Genomic DNA, 8,354 nt, shown 5'->3' with positions numbered 1-8,354 from the left:
GTTTTGCCGTGATTGGTGAGAGACGGCGAGAGCTCAGGCAAGGTGTTGCTATGTCAGGCGAAAGGTGAGAGCAAGAGAGAGAGTTAAACGATTCTGATTTCTGAGAGAAAATATTGAATTTATACCCTGAGAATCTGAAAATCTAGCCTAAAACGCATCGTTTTGGTTTCTTCATTTTGGTTCAGTTCGGCTTAGCGATTTCAGATTTCTCAATCTGGTGATTGCACCGCACTGACAACGAAATGGGCATCGCCCTCCAAACACCGGCCTTGGCTCAGTCGGTTGGTGCTGGTGTCGAGACGGTGTCGTCGGTGCCAGTCGGTTGGGTTGGCTACGATAACGTTTTGCTCACCCCTACCCATGGAACCCAGTTTTAAAGTTGTTTTTTTAAAAAAAAAATAGTTTGTGGGTCCGTGAACAATGCACGGATCCATTAAAAACAAAAACGCTGAGTCTGGGAAACGCAAAATGCACTTCCCAAACCCAGCCTAAGTTTCTTTGTGATAATCCTCAAGACTTCTCAAAATCAAGTGTAACCGTGCTTATAGATGTATCTTCATTGATGATAATAAAATTACTTTTTTCATATACCAGAAAAAACAAACATGACCTGAAAGTGTCGTGTAGAACATATATATGTTTGATTAATCATAATTTTATGTAGTCAAGGACAACTGTCTCAAATACAACTACACTGAGAAATTTTGACACCCTAAATCAAATCACAAATGAAACCCTATCCCACAAACACAAAAAAAAAAAAAATAATAATAATAATAAAATAGACAGATACAAATCAAATCCAACATGAAACCCTATCCCACAGATACAAACCAAATCACAATCAAAACCCTAAATCAGTCAAATACTATGGAGAGAGAGAGAGAGAGAGAGGGAGAGAGCCATACTTGTGATAGACATGGAGGCATTAAGAACTGCATTTGAAGAGGGAGAAAGCGACGTAGTGACGGAGAGAGTCAGTGAGTGAGACTGAGTGAAAGAGACGGAGAACTTTTTTTTTTTTTTGAAAAGGGAGAGTGACGGAGAACTAGGGGAACTGGGACCCACATTACACGGAGGTGAGGTGAGTGTGTGGCGGATCGGTGTGAGTTTGAGCTGTCACTTACCGTGGGTCTGCGGCGTTTGGCGCGGTGGTCGTCTGGCAGAGCTCGGCGTGACCGGTGTGAGGTAGATCGGTGTCGGTTCGTGGATCGTTGGCTCTCGTTCTTTCTGTGTTTGGTTGGCCGGATCAGAGCTCTGGGTGACTAGATCGATCAGGGTTTGTGGATCGTTGGCTCTCGTTCTTTCTCTCGCTCGTTGGCCGGATCGAAGCTCTGGGTGGCTGGATCGATCGGGGTTTGTGGATCGTTGGCTCTCATTCTTTCTCTCGCTCGTTGGCCGGATCGGAGCTCTGGGTGGCTGGATCGATCGGAGCTCTCGTACTTGATCTCGCTCGTTGGCTTCGATCTCGTTCGTTAGCTTGATCTCGTTCGTTGGCTTGATCTATTCCGCACTTGATCTCGCTCATTGGCTGTTGTGTTATTCGATTGTTTTTTTTTTTGTTCTTTCTCTCTCGCTCTCGTGTTGTGTTTTCTGTTTTTTCTCTCCCTCTCTTTGCGTTTTGCAAGACCCGGAAGTGAATTGAAGTGAAAATGAAGGGAGAAATTCATTTCCGGGTCAAAGGGGAAATTTGTGGTCAACTGGAAATCATTTTCCGGAAAATAATGTTTTCCGTGATAGTCAAACGCATGCATTTTTCGGAAATTGATTTCTGAAATTGGTTTTTTGCCGATTCAAACGCAGCCTAATTAGAGATGGACAGCTACGATCGGTGTGGAGTTCTTTAGTTAGTTTACGAAAATGTCCCTCAATGAGTTTGTTATTTACTATTCTCTTTTAGAGCCGTTTGGATAAGCGTTTTGTTGATAATCATAATCAAAATGCGCGTTTACGTATGAAATTGCTAGAAGTTGGCATTGCGTTTATAAAGAAATCAATGTTTTCAGAATTGCCAAAAACCAGAGTTTTCAAAACACAATGAGCACGATTATTGGTTTACCATCAATGTTCTTTTTAAGTGTGAAATTCTTAAAATATCCTCACAACATTGCATAATGACCAAAATACTTAGAAAAATTTGTCGCCTTCACACTATTAGGGTCCGTTTGGATTGAACTTATTGTTGCTGAAACTAAAAACTGAAAACACTGTAGCAAAATAATTTTTAAATGTGTGAATAGTGTCGTGGGACCCATTTTTAATATTTTTTAATGTATGAACAGTGCTGCTACATTGATGAACAGTATTGCTCCAGTGACGAAACAGTGCGTGAATAGTAAAATTTGTCTCATGAACAGTAACTTTTGCTCCCTTAAACGCGTGAAAGCAAAAAAACAAAAAAAGGAAAACGTGAGACGCGGGATTCAGCGAAAACACTGAATCCAAATGCTCACTCAATCTCCTCGGTGCTTTTGCCCAGTTGCTTGTGTCTATCTCCTGTCTGCCTCAGTTGTTCACTTTTTGATCCCTTGTCTCTCTTAGCTTGTTGCTTCGTTTTCATTGCAAGGATTAGTTGTCCTCACTGTTTTACTTGACAAGAATCTTAAGGGCAAGGGTAAAAATTGGAGCTAAAGAAGATTAATGGGTAGCGGCACTGTAGGGATGAGAAAAGGAAGACAAGCAAGTAGGCAAAAATTGTGGTAGGAGTCTAAGGAATTGATTCTTTTGGCCAAAAAAAAAATTACAATTAAATATAAAACATTAAAGTGGGTGTCATTTTCTTTTCTTTCTTCTTTTATTATAAATTTTTTAATTTTTAAGAAAATTTTTTCTTATTTTTTAACAAGTCATTAACCTATAAAAAATTAACCCAGGGGTTGGTCAAGTTGGTTGGGCTCTTGGTCTCAAAGTGCTTGTACTGGGCTCGACTAGGTGTACTCCGTAGTTCAAAACCTGCTACCTGCACTTTGAAAAGAATTTCCTGTGCCAGTGCCTTACCTATTTGTGGGCCCACCTGGCACGAACAGTGATTAGTCTTTGGTTGAAAGCCTTGAGAAAATACTGTGAGAAACCAAAAAAAAAAAAAACCTATAAAAAATTTATTCTATTATTATATGTCTTACAAGTTACAAGATGAGAAAGGAACCTTAACAACATAGTTATGTCCATTTTGGTGAATTACACCTACCACATACATTTTACACCAATTTTATCCAAATGTTCAGTTTATAGAAACCACACTTTTTCATGGTTTTACCAAACAGTTAAGTGTGATTTGATAAATAGTGTTTTCAAGACGCGCGTTTTAAAAACACTATTTTTAGAAAATGCACTTTTTAAAACAGTTTATCCAACACAGACCGTTAAATAGAATCTAGAGGACTCAAGTTCATCTCAACAAAATTGAGTCCAAAGAACTCGAGTTCTATGCCTACATGGACGAAATGTCCACCTCAGCTACTACCACGATGGGAAAATCAAGTTAATTATACTCGATTTATGACTCCAAAATCGAGTCTCTTACTCTCAAGTTGTTAGATTGCTAAATAGTTTTGAAAATGTGCTAACTAACGAAATTGTTTGAGTTTTAGTGTTATTTTGAAAAAAAAATCCTCAAAAATAACATCGAACCTGGAGAACCCAAAAATAACGACAAATGAGTTGCTATAACAAACCCATTTCCAAAAACTCTTTTTCTCCAACAATCAAACACAACAACCCATTTCCAAAAACTCTTCTTCTCCAACAATCAAACATAACAACCAGAGAGAAATAACGAAATCAACAAACCTAAGCAAACCCAAAGACCCACCTAGGGCTATGCTTAGATCGGATCGAACCTAGGTTTTGCTGAAGTTGCTCGGTTCGGACCTGGGTTTTGCTGGAGTTGCTCAGATTGGATCGAACCTGTTCCGATTTTGCTGGAGTTAAGTTGTTGGAGTTGAGTTTTGCTAGAGTTTGTTAAAGGTAAGAACTAAAGTTGAATTCTGAAATTTAAACAAAATTGAGTCCTAATTTTTATACGACAGAACTCAAGTCCAATAGGCTCGAGTTCCATTCCAAGCGAGTTTATTGCACTTGAGATATTTGTTTCCTAAATAGTTTTAAAAACGTGCTAACTAACAAAATTGTTTGAAAGTCAGTGTTATCTTGAAAAAAAACCCGCACTAGCATCCGGGGTTGTATAAAAGTTGATATTTTACAACCTAAAAAGTTACTTTATCTATTATACCATCCCACTTTACAATACACCCAACATCCCAGTTTTTTTTTTTTTTTTTTTTCCATACAACACAAAAAATTAATATAAGTCAACACAATGAAATAATATAACTACACCATCAAATATTATAAAATAATGCTTTATTAGCAACCAGAAGACAGAGAGCTGAGTGAATTAAATAATGTCTTTTAAGTTTACATTCAAGTGAATAGTAGGTTGTAAATTAAGCAACTACCTGTAGCTAGATTGTATATTTTTTAGATATACAACCCCGGATATGGCATGTTTTGAGGCAAAAAGGATGTAAAATAGCCACTTGGGGGGTTTTACACCCCTAATGCTAATGTGCTCTTATGATCCTAAGTCAACTCAATAGGTATTTTTTTGAAAAATGTTCAATTTTTACCACGATATGTGGTGGTGGGTCCATCTATGCCCATATCTTTATCACCCACAACTCGCCTCATGCTGAGTTATAATAAAAGTTATGAAACTCATTTTGAAAGCTGCTACATCCACAACATTTTCACAACAAATCATAGATGGTTAGTTGTTGTATCAACATTTTTTATTTATTACTTAACGATGTGGACCATTTTGATACTGTACTAAATGGATTAAGCGCCATTTTGACACATTCAAAATGTCAAGGATCAAACTGATACACAAGATTATGGACTAAATACATAATTTATCCTTATGTTAATTATCATTTTTAAGGGAGAATCTATTAATTCTTAATTATCAATTTGTTCCTTCATGATTATTATTAATTTTCAAACATGACATTCTCAAAAAAAAAAAAAAAAAAATTCAAACATGAAACAAATAAAATAATTAAATAGTTTAATGTATTAGATTATAACTTTGTCCCCCTCAAAAAAAAAATTTATAACTTTCTAAGTTTTTTTTTATTAATTTTTTAAAGTAAAATTGTTAATAGTCTTTATGTTTTCCTTAAATAATATTGTGTAATAAAATCTTCTCAAAAAAAACGAAGTGTAATATAACTAAGGGTCATATTAATTTAATTGGTTACCCTTAATTAAAAAATTGGGTGTCATCAATCATGAGCCTTATAATCCAAGAATATTGGTAACTTTCCCTTATGAGAAGAATCAAAATCCAAACTCATAATCCAGTAATATTACTAGCTTTCCTTTATGAGAAAAATCAAAATTCAGACCCCTCCATGGATGTATCATAACTACATTAGAATCAGGGCCGGAGGTACGTTCCCCCCGTTCCCCCCCCCCAAAATTTTTTAAAACCTCTATAATAGTAGAAAGAAATAGGTCTCACACTTTCTCATTTAAGAGCTGGCCCCCCATGAGAAAAACTTGGCCTCTCCTCCAATACGTAGCCATAAAAATGCCCCACCCCAAATTCTTACTTTTCATCTTTTTGACTTTTCCTTTCATTCTCTAAGACATGTCAGCCATATCCCACATTTTTTTTTCTTGAGTGAGGCCATATCCCATAGCTATTCAAAGACCTATGTTGTACTGGTGTGGGAATTATCATTAGAGAGTAGAGAGACTATGAGGGTACAGTGTTAGACTATTAGTAGCAATGAAATTGATTTTGAATTTAGTTGAGATGAATGAAATTGATTTTGAATTTATTTTTGACCATAGTAGTCTAATTTGGTTGAACTTAACTGCTATTTATTTTATAGTTGCTTATAGTGACTTTGTTATAATTAATTTCTATAAATATTATTTCTTGTAAATGTAGTCTAATTTTGGTTAGATTTAATGTTTTTTTTAAAAACTAATGCAGGAAGACATGTATATATGTTATATTTTGTATTTTTCTTGAATTGCAAATCAATATGATAATATTACCTCGGCCCCCCCAATCAAAAATTTCTGGCTATGCCCCTGATTAGAATAAGTAACACAATTGACTGTTGCCAAGGTTTCAAAACTTAAAAAAAAAAAAAAAAAAAAAATCCAATTATAATTTTACTATTAAAATTTTTTAAAGTTATTTTAATAATCTATAATTCTTTTTTCTTAATAATAGAAGTTTGATTGTAAATCGTAGTGCACTGTGTGACTTAGTACAACTATTACAAATTGTACCACATAATTTCACTACTCCAATTAAAACTCAATTATCAAACACCTCAACCCCCCACACCAATGAAGAATGAGATCTCACCAGTTTTAAACCTATTTAGATGTTTAACGTTTGGAAAATAAGGAATTTGGTTCAGTTTGAAACTGATCAATTCAACTTTGAACTGTTAGATTTATATGCAATTAGGCTAAACAATAATCTTGTTTAGGTGGTTGACAAACAAAAAATTTGGATATCAAATTAGCAACTGATTTAAAATTGACTCAGCTTTTGTGGTTCTTCAGATATCAAATTATACTTATGTTTAGATCTTAATAAGGACATGCATTCTATATAGAAACTACATTCATCCTAGAAAATAGAAAATATAAAGTAAAATTTACGAATTAACAAAATTATTCATGTTACATCAGTCATAAAACCTGAGTCATTTCTTGAACCCATCCAAGATGGTAGCTTTTTGCTTTTGATGCCTATATAGAACCAACATCACTCCTTGTCTACTCGCGTAAGCTGACTTGACTCGATCCCCATTGGCATCGCAAGGAGTAGTTCCTGAATGACAGTTATTATTGTTAGAATTTTTCGGCTTCATTTTGTATGAACAACCTTGCCACTGTTTCTGCAAAGATTAACCATCATTAAGGCCACATAAATCTTGTAATGTTTTCTCGTGAGAGAGAGAGAGAGAGAGAGATAATTGTTGATGGGGACAAAAACTGACTGATGGCTAATAAGTTTTGTGATGGCTAATAAGTTTTGTTTTGTTTTTTTTTGTTTTTTTTTTTAATGAATTAGAATTCTATTCAAAGCAGACGAGACCTGCAAACAGAACACGGGACAAGGCAGCAAGCTGCACCCACTCAAACCAGCAACGCAAAAACAACTCACAATGCTAAGAAAAAACACTTAACATAATATGGCAGTACTAAAAAAAAAAAAAACACAGAATGGGGTACTTTTTCAAATCAGTCAACCCACACCTCAAGTAACTTGTTGAATGTGAGTAATCAAGGGCCGATATGACACGTGTTAATTGGTTTAGAGACTAAAAGTGGTAAAATGAAAATGTAGGGACTAAAATAGAAATGATCCCAAAATATAGGGATGAAAAGAGCATTTACGCAAGCAAAAAAAAATAATAGAAAACTTTATGGATAAAGGTGTCAGCCACAGAGACAAAGCAAAGCCTTGTACAAAACATAACTCAAAAACCATACTTACATTTCTACTTCAAAACCAATTAACCAAGTCTCCTAAACGGGGAAAAAAAATTCTCAAAATTAAAGATTAAAAAACCTCATGTGATTTATTTTCTTGCAAAGCTTTGGTCAAGCTTCTTAATTCTGTAATTTTTTTTTTTTATAATTCATAAAAAAATCATTTTGTTTTTATCTTTTCTTCCTCTACCTAGATCACATTGAGAGAAGCAGAGAATTTTGTTTTTTATTGGGTAAGCAAGGGAGGGAAAATAGGTGAGAGAAAGAAGAAGAGAATTTCATTTTATATTGGGTGAGAAAGAGAGAGAAAAAAGGATAGAATTAATTTGTCATAAATAAGGAAAAAAACAAAATAATCATTTAATGCTATTTTTCCAACCGTTGGATCTATAAGAAATCTACGGTACAAAAAATGTGTAACTCTTATAGAATTACATCAGGTATAATTTGAACTCATCTCTCTCTCTCTCTCTCTCTCTCTCTCTCTCTCTCTCTCTCTCTCTCTCTCTCTCTCTCTCTCTCTCTCTCTCTATATATATATATATATATCTAATGGGAAAAAAAATGTCCCAAAAAAAATGGTCAATGAAATTTTTTATTAAAATATAACTTATTTTTCAGAAATGGTTTCTGTGGGACCCGGCCTAAAATAATGGGCTAGTCTAACTTCAAGCCCGTCCGAGGAGCATCCTGTCCGAGGAGAAGTCACAGATAAAGCATTATTCAAGCCCAATTGCAATAAAAGAAACTTGTCCGAGGAGTAACTCCTCCTCGGACATTACGAAGTCTGGTCAAAGACCTCGCCCCAACCATTGCAGTTCATCCTC

This window comes from Quercus lobata, chromosome 9, assembly GCF_001633185.2.
Source record: "Quercus lobata isolate SW786 chromosome 9, ValleyOak3.0 Primary Assembly, whole genome shotgun sequence".
Taxonomy (NCBI): Eukaryota; Viridiplantae; Streptophyta; class Magnoliopsida; order Fagales; family Fagaceae; genus Quercus; species Quercus lobata.
This window is presented reverse-complemented; position numbering follows the sequence as displayed.